The following is a 16,831-nucleotide window of genomic DNA, read 5'->3' on the forward strand; positions in this document are numbered from 1 at the left end:
TATATGTGTATGTCTACATAAACATATAAGTGTATATCTATATCAATCTTTATATCAGTCTGTCTCTATATATAGAGGTATGAATATATAGCTTAACTCATAGGAAAGACTCAAAATTTGTGTTGTATCATCATTAATGTGATTATATTGGTAATCATAAAATTTGTAAAATCATGAAGTAACTTTATAATATAGAAATCCCTATTTCTGTTCTGCATGCCTACCATGTTTTTGATGGTAACTTCAAACCAGGGGTTGATGTTTTTATTTCTATTTATATATTTTGGAAGGAAATATGCCTTTGTAAAAAATAATTTATTAGTGGCTAAATGTAACTGAGTTATGGAACTTCATCAGAAGGAGTTGGAGCAATTGGCAGAAAAACTTGATATCCTTACAACTATCTAAGGGTAATGTAGAACCTTATAAAGGAGGTGATGCAATGTAACATATCAGGCTTTAAGGGAATGAGATCCAAGGTAGGCATACAAGTTATGGAGAGTAAAAATAGAAGATAATCTCAGAGGAAATACACTACTATGATGGGCATATATTTGTGAATTCCCATCAATAGTGTTATCTGCAATTACCAAAAACTAATTTTTTACATATATAAAAGACAATGATAATAATGTAAGATCACAGTTAAATCATTTTGGATAAAAATAATCACTCAGATAGAAGTTAGAAATATAGTATTATGTGATCATAATTTTATAGAATATTGAGAAGATTTAGAAATAAAATTTTCTGAAACTATGAACTTTTTCTTTGTGACCCCTGAATGGTTTTCAGCCTTTTGCCCAATACAAAACAATGCCAATAAGTCGCTCCATTTTGATTTAGTTCTGACTCCATTCTTCTTCTTATACAAACAGATATTTAAACAAACTTGCCGAAATATAACAATAGGTTTACCTTCATTAAATCCTAACCATGAAAAACAGCCTACCATAGAAATGTTGACAGTGGGTGGCTTAAAAACACTCATTAGGCTCATGCCAGTTTCCAAATCATTTATCAATAAATTCAGGACCAGTGTGATTTTTTTTTTCTGCTCCATTGATAGGGAAGAAACAAGAGTAAATGGAAATGCTATGTTGTTTTCATGGGTTGGGTTGTAATGACTAGTACTTTTCTTACAAATTGATATGAAAATTTATCACCTGTTTTTGTTGTCATCTCAATTTTGTCTCAGTCTTGTCTGATAAGGACCTCTAGACAATAAAAAGTGACATTTAAGCTACTTTTGGGGGGTGTTTTTGGAATATTTCAGGAAAAGTTATGAGATGACTGATGGCTTTGAAGAGGAACTACATTGACCTGAAATAAATGATGATATTTGTTTTGTTATTAGTGGTGGTGGTGATAGTGGAGATGATGAATCAATTTATTACAAACATTGAACTGGTACCAGCCTTCTTGTCATTTTAGTTCCTAAATGAAAATTGTAACTTGTTTGTAACATTGGCACATTCATTATAACACATTTGGAATGCTCCTTATCTTGATAAGAATAGTTCATATTTATGTAGTGCCTTTTGATACCAGGCACTGTACCAAATGGTTTACAATTATTATTTTATTTATATTTACAACTCTTCGAAATAAATTATATAATTATCTTTATGGATGAAATAGAAGCAAACAAATTTTAAGTGGCTTATTCAGGGTAACAAATCTTGTCAGTGTCTGAGACTATATTTCAATTCATGTCTTTTTGACTCCAGGCCCAGAAATCAATCCACTGATTCACCTTACTGCCTCATCTTAATAATCAGCTGCTCTATGTTGAAAATATGAAAGGACATATTCCAAGATTGAATTAAAGTATAAAATCATGCAATAATTATATTGTTTCAGTAGAGTGCAAGAGTCAAAAACATATTGTAATTACTTCCTAGGCTATACCAGGGACTGTGGATTTTTCTAGTATAATAGGTGCAACAGAAGATTATTCTGAGCATCAAATGAGATAACATATATAAAATGTTTTTTCAAACCTGAAAGCACCATATAACTGTTATGATAGTGATGATGGTACTAATCTAATATTGCTAATATAGCATAACTTTTTTTCCTATTCCAACTTCTGATATTAGTACAGATTGCTCATAATCTGATACCTGTGTTTTTAAACATTCATTGGTTTTCAAAGTCAGTAGACAATGAGCTAATTTAGTGTATGCAGGCATCAAAATATTATCTTGTATAAAAGTTAACCAAATGTTACTTTCTAAATTTGCATGTGAGATTTATACTATGTGAATATAAATATGAAACAGATAATTACTTTATGTGGCTTCTGGAGGAAAAAAATAATTGTGACATAGTTGGTCTCCTTGGGAACTATGCTCAAATATTATAATGCTGTCTTCTTTATTTTAGTGCTCTTCATGAAGCAGTTTATTGGAGTTTTGGAAAGAAAAAAAGATATCCTTTTTCTATTGCTTCTGCTATCATTAAGATGGCTTAAAAGCATAAAACATTTTATATGGAATAAGAATCATCAGAAATAAAAGTTGGACAATAAACACTGCTTCCTGGAATTCTATTAACCTGCACTCTATTAAACAGCTCTCTCAAGCATACCTAGCACATATTGTATGATACAGCTTGATTCTGAGACACTAGAAGATACTGAAGGGCGTTATGTATGATCAAAGATTAAATTACATTCAGTACAGTTGTAGTGCTAATTAAATATTTACTGAGTAACTAACTACTATGGTATCAGCATCATGGCATGGATACAAAAGAAACAGAAAATATATAAGACTAACTGTAGGCATAATTTTAATCATTCATTTGAATTCAGTACTTTCTTCCTTCCCCATTTTTGTCCTCTTGTTCAGGAAAGTCTCCACAGTTTTTCTACTAAATCCATCATTAAACTTATTCATAAGAAAGAATATTGTGTTTGGAGCTATTGATTATGGGATTATATTATATCTCTTCTGTTTCATATTTGTATCCTTGGGTAAGTGTAATATTCTTCTCTAAATATAAAGTCCTCTAGGAGGAGGTTTCTTGGGGTGCTTCTGGGAGCAGCCTTCATTTCATTTCAATAATCCCAAATGCAGCCAGGAGTTCAAGTCCAAATCCTTTATTTTCCCCTTCAAAGTCATGAATCTTTTCCTGGGCCCGGTTAGCTTTCTTAGAGGCCTATCTCTCTCCTTGGTTCCAAGAACTTCATCCAAATGTCTCTGAATCCAAAGGTTTGTCCTTCAGCCTCCAGCCAGCACAAAGGTGGAAAATGGAATGAATCTGAGTCCACCTTAGAGAGGGTGGGCTTGTGGGCTTCTGTGGGCTTGTGGGAGCTCCTCTTTATATATATTCTCTTAAAGGTGTGAACTCTAATAAGTACTAAGTACATAAGCATTGTCTCTATCAATTCCAGTGACTTAGCATCTTGTTTCAAGTTCTGGCCCATAACAGGTGAGACACATTATTAATCCAGTGTTCCTTTGCTTCATCTATAAAAGAAGGGTTTGGATTGTGACCTCCCTTGTAGTTTTACTTCTTAATTCTGTTCTTTCTTTTCCATAATCAAGTGCAATTGACTAAAAAGAATTCAAAGTATTATGCCTTTCATAGGCATTTATATTTTAATAGATTTGAAAATTGTAAGATCAATAATGTTTATGGTGGCATTTCAAAGAATAGTTCAAGTAAAGATCTTCTTAGTACCTGAAATAAAACCTTGGGAAATAGTGACATCTCCAAATTTTAATTTATGAGCAAAGTCTATTGACATTTCCTATCCCTCAAGTAGGCTACAGTTTAGTTGGAAAAATAAAGCAAAAACAACTAAAGAAATTTCCAACATTTCAAGCATATATGACTTTTATTTTAATCTTCTAGTAGAATACAAAACCTATTAAACATTAACACATGGCTCTTTTATGGTTCTATGCATCCCTTCCCAGTTTTTTACCTACTGGACTAACTTCTGGTGATTTCTTTGGGAGGTGGGTAGAGTTTGTAGAGAAGTAATATGAGATATTCCATTCAAATAATATAACTTTTTAAACTGAAAACTTATAGGATAAATAAGGCAGAAATGCTCCTTTCAGGAGATGACCTTGACATTATCTAGTTCAGTGGTTCTTAAGCATTTTTGTTGTTGTTGTTTTTATCAATATTATTGTTGTTGTCATAATCCTTTTTAGCCATCTGGTAAAGCCTATGGACTTATTTTCATAGGAATTACGCAAATGCATAAAATAGAACAATAAGATTACAAAAGGAATACAGGTGTTTTTATATAAATTCATTTATTCCAAGTTAAGAACTTATCATCTAGTCCAATTCACTTTTTATAGAGATGATGAAACAGATCTAGAAAGATGATATCACTTGTTTAAGAGTTTTCAGTAAGAAAAGATGTAGTTTGAACATAAATCTACTGATTGCAAATCTAGTGGTTTGTTGTTTTTCATTACAGATGATTTATAGAAGTCCACACAAAAATGACTTATCTAAGGTCACATAACTAGTTAATGGAAGAGGCATGGGACAATGACCTCTATTTACCTTTGCCTCATTTCACTATATCATTAGTATCTTTAACTATCCAAGTTCTTTGAACCCTGGGATTCCACATGTAGTATATAGGGTAATTATTTACCAACCTAGCTAATTAACTGTGACATCTCATTCCCTAGCTATGCTGCATAAGACTCTACTGCATCGTGATTTATGTTTCAGCTGCTGCATTTCTAAAAACAAGGACACTATTATTTTAAATAAACAGGGGAATAGCAACATGTTTCCATTTTCTGATGTGACCCTCTAAGATAACAAAAATAAAAATGCATTTATTCAAAATATGTCCCTAGTTAGCTCTAAGCATTTATCTAATAATTCAAATTGGGTGTCAATTTCTTTTAACATACTTCCAGAAATATACTAATTTAATGGAAATATCAGTGTGAGAAATTGCCCAAAGGCAATAGCAGTGATGGAGGAGGGGCTTACCTGGCCAACCTCACATTCATACTATACTGCTCAGCCAAGACTACAAGCATGTTTGACTGCTGACCAAGTGCTAAATGCTGAAGTATCTTTTGCCTTGTTGAAATGCTTCACAGGAATTTGATGAGTTTTGAAACAAAGGAGTTCTAAAGTACAACTGTATTTCTAAATGTCATACCTATTTTGCCCTTATCTTTATGCACAGCATGAGATGGTGTTCCACACCTACTGTTGTCAATCTTCTTTCTAATTGAGCCAGAAATTCCAGCATGCTACTATTAAGCAAATGTGTACATTACTTCTTTGAATGGATCTATTACTCACTAAATCAGTTATTCTCTCCATTGATACAACTTATATATGTCCCCTTCTTCTCACCCTGATGATTTTAGTCCACAAATCAAGTTTAAATAGTTTCTTTAGTGATTGAGGAAAATGACTCTATTTTTAAAAGTTTGCTCTAAATTTACCTTAGGTTCCTCTCAGATTCAAATGTAAGAATACTATAGTATAGTATAACATTTAGAAAACCCTTCTTGAAGTCAGAAGAGCTGAGTTCAAACTGAATTTCACTTATTTTATTTATAAATATAAAATGTTAAATGGCATGATGATAGCATTGTGGATATACTAGCCTCAATATCTCAAACTTTATATATGAATTTATTTATAACAAATATTGATTATGTGAGCCTTTTTACTATCCCTATTTCACACATGCTAGATATGTGATGTGCATTCGTATATTCAATTCCAACATGCCAACTTTAACCTGATCCATTTGTCTAATGTGAGATTATTTGTTCTTTTATAGGCACTCTATTGAGTCGTTGCTATCAAAGGCTTACCATATTTTTGAAGAAAAGCCACATTAACTTATACTTAATGAAGTTCAGATCTCCACAAGCTAAGCAATTCATCAGCCTTAACATCCTTTAGTAGAAGAGATTATAGATGTTAAGAAATATATTTAGAGTTTAAGCAATTTCTACACAATGACATCTCTACTCTGAACATCTTCAACTCATTCCTATTGGAAGTAAATGAACTCTAACCCTCAATTCTCTGGACTAATAGGTAAAATTTAATTTTTTTGGCCACTAACTATTATTTCTGCTGCACATTTTAGTCACTTCAAATAATGCTACTCCTATGTTCCATCACAAATACATTGCCAGTCTTCTAACTTTCCTTTCAGTATATATAGCTTCACTAAAATTAAATTTCCATGAGGGTAGGGACAGTCATATTTTCTTGAATTGATACATATATATATATATATATATATATATATATATATATATATATATATATATATATATATATATATATATACACATATATATATGTGTATATACATATGTATGTGTATATACACATATATTAACATATATATACATATATATATATATATATATATATATATATATATATATATATATATACACATAACTAAATATAAATACACACACACACACACACATATATATATAAATAATCACATTTCCAGGCATATAGAGTTTAAAAAGTATTATCCTTAATTATTTTATGTAACATCTCAGTGTTACCTGCAATTGTTCAAAAACTAAGTTATTGCACTGGCAGAGGGTATAAATTCACTAGATTCCTCCACACCAATGTAATTGTGGAGTTGATTTTTAACAGGGAATAATGATACTAGTAAAATATTCCTCCCATTTATGGGGAATGTCTTACAAATTTTAAATCAATAGTAATGCTGCATTATTATTGCAGCCTAACTTTAAAAATGAGTAAATTTGAAGAACTTAATAAATTGTCTGTTAAATAATTAGATTTATTTTCAAAACTATCACATGGACAAATACTAGGATATTTGCTAAAGATTGTGGAAAATGTACCTTCTTTGTATGTTTTCAATTTATGTAACACTCAGGAACATCTTTAATTTCTAAAACAGTTCAATTCTAAATCCAATACTTATGATCCTAGTATTTCAAACAGGATTTCTACAAGAACATATTTCAATAATGATGAATAATAGAGTATATTTCTAAAAAATATAATAATGTTTTTCTCTATACATTTATACACCTACTTTATTATATTCACATTCCATAATAATATTAAATTCATGTTTAATAATAGCTGATCTTTATACTACCTTATAAAATTTTCATGACCCTCTCATAGGCCTCAGGGCAAAGAGAATGAAGTACAGTAAGTAAACTCTTTAAACATTCTCTCCAAACAACTTTAAAGTAATGCTTCATATATTCTAGAGTGACTTAATCTAAGAACAGGATGAAAAATTATTCCCCTTCAAGACAAATAAGGCAAAAAGGAAAGATCTGTGATACTGAGATAGGCCTAACCTCCAGAATACCTGGAATATCATCAGCTAAAAGCCTTGGGGACAACAATATCAGAAATTTTATCTTCGGAAGCTTTCAAGTAAGAGATCGTAAGGAGACCTGGTAACTGATCAGAAAGAGAGTAAAGAAGATGCCTGTACTACCATGGAATGGAGAAGATGCTATTTGGAAACTCTCGTGCATATGCCTATTTCTGGGTTATATTTCCAGACCAGTGATAAGGACTTAGAGGAGATCAAGAGGGATAGGATCACTTACACTGATAAGAGAACAGCCTCCCTGAACAGCTCTGTGGTATGCAAGAACAAAGTACAATGGGATGTTTGGGGGAATAACACAGATCAAATCAATGACTCCTCATTAGATAATACCACTTTGGAAGCTTTGTAAACTTTGCAAACTCCAAAACTAATATTTAAAACAGATGTGAGAAAAGACTTGTTGCTTAGTACAATGTCCTTTCCCCCACCTTTGGAACAGTCTGAATTGAACATAAAGTTTAAAGTTGAGAAATGGGTTGGAAAAAATGAATAAACAATAAAAAAATACTCTAACCATAAAAACATTACTATGTTAGCAGGGTAGATTGAGACAAAAGTTTGAAAAAAAATTTAAAAGTAGCCACAAGTATACCTCAAAGAAAAATATTTATGTAATTCAAGCCCTAGAAGAATTCCTGGAATACTTAGAAAATTATTTTCAAAATCAAAAATTTGGAAAAGACATGAGAGTGATGTAAGAAATTTTTGAAAAGACAATTAGCAGCTTGGTTAAAAGACAAAATAAATTGATTAAACAAAATAACCAAGAAAATAGCACCTTAGAGACACAATTGGTCAAATGGAAAATTTCATTGCTGAAAATATCTCTTTAAAAAGGAGAACTGGCCAAGTGGTACTGAGGTCACACACACACACACACACACACACACACAGAGAGAGAGAGAGAGAGAGAGAGAGAGAGAGAGAGAGAGAGAGAGAGAGAGGACTAAAATTTCAGTGAAGATGATAATTCCTTAAAAATTAGAATTGGGGATTGGGCAAGTGGAAGCTTGACTCCATGAGACTGAAAAAAAAAGAGAAAGAGAGAAAAAGGAATGAAAAAATGGAAGAAAAAGTGAACTATATCAATAGAAAAAACAAATAACTTGGAAATGATATCAAGGTGAGGTAAAGAATTACCTCTTGATCAAAGAAAAGCCTAGGCATCATATTTCAACAGTATGTCAAGAAAAATGCCCTAAGATCATAGAACCAGAAGGTAAAATTTAAATTGAAAGAATACACTGATCATCCTCTGAAAGAGATCCCATATGAAAACTCCCAATAACATTATAGTCAATTTCTGAAGTTTCCAAGTCAAAGAGAAAGTAAAAACAAACAAAAAAAAAAAAAAAAAAAAAAAAAAAAAACACACATACACACACAAATTAAGTTAATTTGAATTTAAAGACAAAAAAAAATCCAAATTGTTAGTATAAAAAAATGAAAATGGTGAATCTATTACCATTAAAAATGAAATATACAACTATTAAATTTTATTTTCTCTAATTGTTTACCAGTAAAATTTAAAATCAAAGTATAAATTCTGCAAATTAAAAAAGAGGAAATAAAAGTTTTTTTTAAACATCTTAGAAAAAGTAATTGAACAAACTATAAATAAATTATTTAAGAAAAATTCCTAGGATTATATAGATTTACTAGTGAATCCTATAAAATTTTTAAAGAGCAATTAATATCAATACTCCATAAACTATTTTTTTAAATTACAAAGTCCTCCCAAATTCATTTTAGGTTAAAATATGTTTTTAATATATAAACTACTTAGGAAAAATGGAGAAATACAACTATAATAAAACTTAGATAATGAATATTGGTGCAATTTTAAAGTAAAATACTAACAAGAAGATTACAGCAATATATCACAAAGAATACAAACTATGTACAGATGAGGCTTTTTTTAACAGAACTATACAGCTGGGTCATTATTCAGGGGAAAATGTGTAAGTGATTATATCAATAAAACTACAACAAAAATATTTTTTGATTATCTCAACAGATATAGATAAAACTTTTCACAAAATATATTGCTCATATCCACTAAAAACACTGGAAAACATATACATGGAATGTTTCTGCAAACAATAAATATTATTTATCTAAAACCAAAAGAAAGTATTCTTTATAGTGGGGATAAATTAAAAGCCTCCTCAATGAGATCAGGGATGAAAAAAATAATGTCCATTGTTACCAATATGATTCAATATGGCATTGCTGTTCATCCTTTGTCACATTAGGAAATAAACAGAACTATAAACTTATCTGTGCTGACATTTTCATTCACTTGTATCTTTCAATACTTAGAAAAGAAAGCTTCCAACTGAACAATAAATTTAAAATGAAATCAGTCTAGCCTCTTTATCATCAACACTCACAAAGTAAAAAATTTAAAAAAAATTAAAAAAAAAAAGTTTGTGTAACACTGTGAATAGAGGTTTAGAGGTGGAATGAAACCTTGGGATCCTTTTTTTCTCACAATATCTGCCTCTATGTATGTATGAAAGTATGTATATATGTATGTATGTATCTGTGTTCACAAATTACAAATGCATTATTCAATAATGTGAAGTAATGGGAAGGAAATACATATACCTGATGAGATATGACACTGAATATGCGTCTTGAAACAACAGAATCCATATATGGGTGCGGCTCATTTGGAGGGCAGAAATAAGAAAGCCTTCCTCTTCCATCCATTAATATTGTTTCGGGTCATCCTGATACTTCCTCTGACTTATTGGAACATGGGAAGATGAGAAGAGTATATATAAGAAAATTGGCTAGAAGATAGAATGTTGTATGCAAAGCCCAGCAAAGAAACCAGTGTCACTGAAGAATACTTAGAAGTTTGTAAAGTGTCAGAAGTCAGAAAAAGCAGCTAGAGACTAGACTATGAAAGGCTTTGGATGCTAAAGAGAGGGTTTTATTTTTATTCCAGAGATGATATGAAGATATTTAGTTGCATTGGAGATAGGGTGGGAAGTCACAAGATAGGACCTGCCCTTTAGGAAAATCAGTTTGGCAGGGGAATGGTGGACAGATAGAGTGGAAAGAAACACAGTGAGTAGACCAAGTAACAGAATCAAGGTAAAATTTTAGATCTCATATCCTAGAATATCTAGGTCTTAGAGGCTATCTAGTCTAGCTCCCTATTTTATAGACCCACAGAGAATATGAGATTTGTCCATGTGCACTTACCTTTTTCATGACAGAAATGGGGTTTGATCCCAAAAATCTGAACCCAGAATCAGTGTTCTTTCTACTACACTATTCTACAAGTATACTTTTGATGAGATTATTGTTTGGACACAGAATAGCTCAGATATGATTATTAAGGGAAAAACAATAGAGAGTAGAAGAGATCTCAGGGCAGAATATTGGAAGCCAACTACACTTAGTAAATGGGAAAAATGAAAATAAACAAAGGAAAATTAGAAATAGTAAAACAGGATGGCAGTTAACTAAGAGAGAATCATATCATAAAAGTCAGGGGAAAGTTATTGTCCATGTGAAAAGTACAGAGTTGTCAGAAGAATATGTTTTTTTTTTTTTAAAGTTCACTATATTTCTGTGTGTGTGTGTGTGTGTGTGTGTGTGTGTGTGTGTGTGTGTGTGTATTTAAAGACCACTGTTACCCTTGAAGAGAGAATTTTCTTTCTCTCTCTGAATACACTTTGGAATAAGGACTCATTTTCATGAGTTCAAAACTGACCTTAGATACTTTGTGATCTTGATGAAGTCATTTAAAAATGTTTGTCTCAGTTTCTTATATGTAACATGAGCTGGAGAAGGAAATGGCAAACAGATCCAGTATCTTTGCTAAGAAAACCCCAAAATGGGTTCATAGAGTGTTGGATATGACTAAATGACTAAACAAAACAACAACAAAGATGACTAAATTGTAGCACCCTTGAAGTTTGAATGCGAAAGAGAGAAGAGATATAGGATAATAGTTTGAAGAAAGGGAAGAATAAATATTATTATTACTTAAGATTAGGAGAAGCCTAAATATGTTTACAAATAGCAGGGAAGGATAGTCAATAAGGAAAAGAAACAGAAAGATATATAGAGTCAATAAATCAAAAATTGTAGAGAAACATTTACTAAGTTCCTACTATGTGACAGGTACTATGCAAATCCCAAGGGATATGAATAAAGGCATATGACAATATTTCTCAAAGAGTTTACAATCTATATCATATAAGAAACTGAAAAGGTGGAGGGGGAGAGTTACACATTTATAGAACAAAATCCAGTGGCTGGCATAGAAAAAAAAATGAGGAGAAATGAGTGTCAGATTTGATTACAATGATTAATTCCTTGAACATTTATCTTAAATGTGGTAGGATCTCAGGGGAGCTTCAAAATGTTGATTCCCCCTCTTCTTCAATCAGGTAAAGTTAATGGCCCCATGGTTCAGTGTAATAATGGAGAATTGACTTCAAAATCGATTTGATTATGAAGAATGAAGAGATACTGAAGAGTAAGAAGTATAGGTAAGCAACTAATTAGATAATGATTGGGTAAATTCTCTATATATAAGAAAAGGAAGTGATGAAGTGTTAGGTTCTTACTAAGTGCTAATGAGATAATGAGATATTAGGTTCTTACTAAGTGCTAAATAGGTACTTGACAATTTTCTAGTTCGGGCCTTTCCTGGTAGTTTGACTTGTGAATTCCTGGGGAAGAGCTTGTGTGCTTGGGAGGAGCAAGCTCATTGGTTGAAGTGGTTCTTCCCAGAAGCCCTTGCATTATCCCACACCCATTCTCTGGGAGGATAAAGAGGACAGCATTCCAGAGATAGTCAGTCTCTGCTTTAGACCAGGCTTGACGCGGCTCTCTGCAGGAAGGGAAGTCACTTCTCTGGACGAGAGTTAAGGGCAACTGTCTGGAGACAACGGTTCTCTACAGGAAGAAGAATCTGTCTGAGAGATTTGAGTTGACACAGCAGATCTCCTTCCAGAGAGCGATTGGCAGCTTCTGGAGATAACAGCACACTACAATGAAGGAGAAGGGAAGGGAATATCCAAGATAAAAACTATTGCAACAAATGGGACCCAGAAAAATAAAGAGAATTTCCAGCTCTGGAAAGGGACAGGAGAAGGCTTATCACTCCCAAAAGAGGAGAGAAAAAGGGACCTGAAAGTGGTATTTTGAGATACAGTGTAGGAGAGAGAAAAATAAGATAAAAGATAATTTATATTTCGTTGCTAAACTAAGAAATTAAGTTCTCATCAAAGAGGGAAGATGAAAATTTGGAGATTTTGTTATATGAAGATGTGTGAGGAAAAAGAGCAATATTTGAAATAATTACTTTGGATAGTGATAAAGAGTCAATTGGGGGAAAAGAATAGTTATATAGTAATGAAAGTACTGTTAAAATTAAATAGCTGACTGATTCCAAGTGAGCATGATTTCATGACTTCTTCAAGGAACATTAGCAGCTTGTGCTAAAGAAGATAGATGAAGATAAAGGTACATGTTTGAAATTTGGTAAAGCATGACCAATGATAGTAGGAAGAGTAAGAAATTCAAAGATAGATACATGTGTAACCAAAGTAATTAGGCAAGACCATCAGGGTAGAGAAGATAAACCACAGAAAGGGTACAAGTGAGGCAAAAAAAAAACACAGAATGATAGAGTACTACAATGAAGTATTAGACTATATTTAGGAAGAGTAAGACAAATATGATTGAAAGAGAAACAATAAATTGTCACATAGAAGGATTTCAGAGATTATTAATGTACAAAACTTAAAGGTATTCAAAAAATCAAATTATATTTATCTCTGTGTATGATGAAACTGAGTAAAGAGAGCAATTATGGTCAGCTCAAGTGCAAAGACTTTTTGAATTAAAAAAGAGAACTAACTTTCTCTTTAGGCTATGAGATTTTTTATTTGCTTTATTGATTTGTTTGCTTTTTTAGATTTCAAATATTTACAGATTATTCCCTTTTAATGAGAAGTCTCTTATATAAACAAAAGTTTAATAAACTAATTATTCAATAGCATTAGAAGGTTCATGCAACCTGTGATACTTATGGCATCCTCACAAAATTTTTGTTGCTTCTGGCAATTGGGGTTAAGTGACTTGCCCAGGGTCACACAGCTAGGAAATATTAAGTGTCTAAGACCAGATTTGAACTCAGATCCTCCTGAGTTCAGGGCTGGTGCTCTATTCACTGCACAACCTAGCTACCCCTATCCTTACAAATTTATTTTTAATTTAAATCTATCTTCTCTCCTTCCCATTATCTACACCATAGTGAAGGTGAGGCAGGGAAATAGAAAAACAAAGTCGAATTTATTGTAACAAATGTGCATAGTCAAGCAAAATAAATTCTTTCAATGAGTTTGCACAAAATTTTATGCCTTATTCTGTATTCTTACTACATCAAAACTCTGTAATTTTATAAAAAAATATTTAAAATATTTTATTTGGTGGAAAAAACCCAAAAAAGTTAAAATCACAATATGTCAATCAGTAGAAAATTCACCAAACAGCTCCAGGTTTATAAATCCAACAAAATGCTATTTTTACAAGAAATAAGAAAGTAATGTCAAACAGACATAGCAAGAAATATGATCTAGATTGTGAAAAGAATAGAATCAGAAAAACAATTTATGTAATAGCATCAATGTTCTATAGATGAATATTTTTGAAGATTTTTGTAAATGAATGGAGAATGAAGTAAGAAATAGTAGAAAATATATACAATAACAACACTTTACAGAACAGCAAACAACTTTGAGAACTGTATGTATCATAAGTGCAATTGTTATTCATGATTACTTAAGCTATAACACTTTTTTTTTTTGGTAACTTGATAAAAATTATGGGTACTTTCCATTTCTATCCATTTTATGGCAATATAAATCAAGAAAGGTCATTTATATTTTCATGGGGTCCTCTAGGGATCTGATAGAAATCAATTCAATAAGATAAAAAATTCAATAAGATAAAAAATGAACACATTGTAATATAAAATATTGAAAAGTAGATTGATAGATGAGACCAGAGATCCATATGAGTGGATGAGATCACAGTCACAGAACCATTTGAGTGCTTGAGCATCATTTGCATGTTGGTTATATTATTTATACTATGAAAGAAGTGAATGAAATAAAAAAAATATTTAAAGGCTTACTATATATCAAACATCATGTTATATTGGAGATTAAAAAAAAGTGAAAACAGATCTTTCCCTCAAAGAGCTTCTATTGTTTTATTTTCTTCTTAACTTAACAAATACAAATAAAGCAATAGCAAATAAACCAATTAATATATATCTTACTAGATTTCTCTGAAATTGTCCCTTTTGTCATTTACAGCATAATAATATCTTATTAGGGACAACTGGGTGTACAGTGGATAGGCCACTTGGAATGGGGTCAGAAAGACCTGAATCAAAATTCAGGCTTAGATATGCAGTAGCTGTGTAAATATATGTAGGTAATTTGATGCAATTTGCCTCAGTTTCTTCATCTGTAAAATGAACTGGAAAAAGAAATGCAAACCATTTTGATGTCTTTGTCAAGAAAATTTCAAATAGGGTCTCAAGGGATTGAAAAAGGATTGAACAGCAACAACAACAAATGGTCCATTATATTTTCATGTGTCTTAATTTATCAACCCCTGTCCCAATTAATTGGTAGCGCTCACAATACAGTTCTAACAAAATGGGCTGCCATAAATAATTTTATAATCATAAGTAAGAGTGGTGGTGGAGGAAAGATGGCAGAAAGAGATGCTTCTTTGTCTGAGCTCTCCCCCAAGACCCTCAAAGTAACAGCAAATCTGCCCTTTAAACTGGTTTTAGAATAACAGAAACCACAAACATTGGAAGTGAAACAAATTTTCAGCAAACAGATGTCCTGAAAATGTCTGTTTCAATTGGACATGGAGAAAAGCAGGAAAGTGCAAATTGTCTGAGCACTGGAATGCGGAGTTCAGGCAGAGAATAATCACAGGCAGATGTGAAATCTGTGTGCCAGAAAATCTATCGGAAAGAATCTATAGCAGTGATGAATATGCTGTCTTGGTTACAAGCCAATAGATCAGTAGACTAGTTGTAAGACATCCAACACAAATATAAGAGGCAAATAGTGATCCCCTAAAAGTCATAATTTCATGGGATCTGACCTTTCCTTCCCAGAACGAGAATTCAGTCAGCACTGACCTAGTATAGCCAGCATCACATGTGGAATATTGGACAATCTCCCTTTTGTCCTAAAAGCAGACTTCAACTTTAAATAAATGAGCAAATAAGAAAAAAAAAAAAAAAACTCTGACTATAGATAAATTTTATGGAGAAAGAGAAGAACAGATATCAAACCCTGAGGACACTATATGCAGATTGTCTCCAGATGGAATTCTAAAAGGTGATTTACATTGGTCCCCATCTCACAAAGCTCTCTTGGAAGTATTCAAAAAGGATCTAAAAAGAGAACTAAAAGAAAAATGAGGAAAGGAAGTGAGAACATTGCAAGATGGTTTGGAAAAGAAAACAACAAACAAAAAACAAAATTATCTGAAGAAAACTCCTTACAAAATAGATTTTTTGAGAGGGAAAAAGCATATAACTGCTTACAAAATAGATTTGACAAGATAGAAAAAGAAAAAAATTCCAATTAGTGAAATGGGAAAAAAATCTGTAAAAAACAGATTTTCTGAAATGGAAAAAAATCCATAGAATAAGACAACTCTTTTAAAAATTCAACTGGTCAAATATAAAAAGAAATAAAAATATAACTGAAGAAAATAATTCAATAAAAATTAGAACTGAAGAGCTGGAAGTGAATAACTCAATGAAACATAAAGTTAAATTAAGCAAAATAAAACAAACAAACAAAAAGAAATAAAAAATAGAAGAAAATTTAAAATACCTCCTTGGAAAAACAACTGACCTGGAAAATAGAAGTGGGAGAGACAATCTAAGAATTACTGGACTTTGATGGAAAAAAAAAAGAACCTAGACATCATCTTTCAGGGATTCATCAAGGATAACTATTGATGTCCTGGAATCAGAAGGTAAAATAGCCGTTGAAAGAATTCATTGATCACCTAAGGAAACAAACCCCAAAATAAAAACTCCAAGGAATATCATAGGCAAATTTTAAAACTATTGGACCAAAGGAAAAATATTGCAAGCAACCAGAAAGAAACAATCAAAACACTGAGGAGCCACAATCAGGATTACCCAGAACCTAGCAGCTTCCATTTAAGGTGGATAGAAAGGCCTGCTATCTGATATCCTAAAAGGCAAAGGAACTTGGAATGAAACCAAGAATGAACGCCCCAGCTAAACTGATAATCACCTTCCAGGGAAAAAGAAGAATATTCACTGATTCCAGTGAATTCATTTATTTCTGATGAAAAGAACAGAGCTGAAAAAACATTTGTCCAAATATAGAACACAAGAAAAGCACAAAAAGTTAA

Source organism: Sminthopsis crassicaudata, chromosome 1 (assembly GCF_048593235.1).
Source record: "Sminthopsis crassicaudata isolate SCR6 chromosome 1, ASM4859323v1, whole genome shotgun sequence".
NCBI lineage: Eukaryota > Metazoa > Chordata > Mammalia > Dasyuromorphia > Dasyuridae > Sminthopsis > Sminthopsis crassicaudata.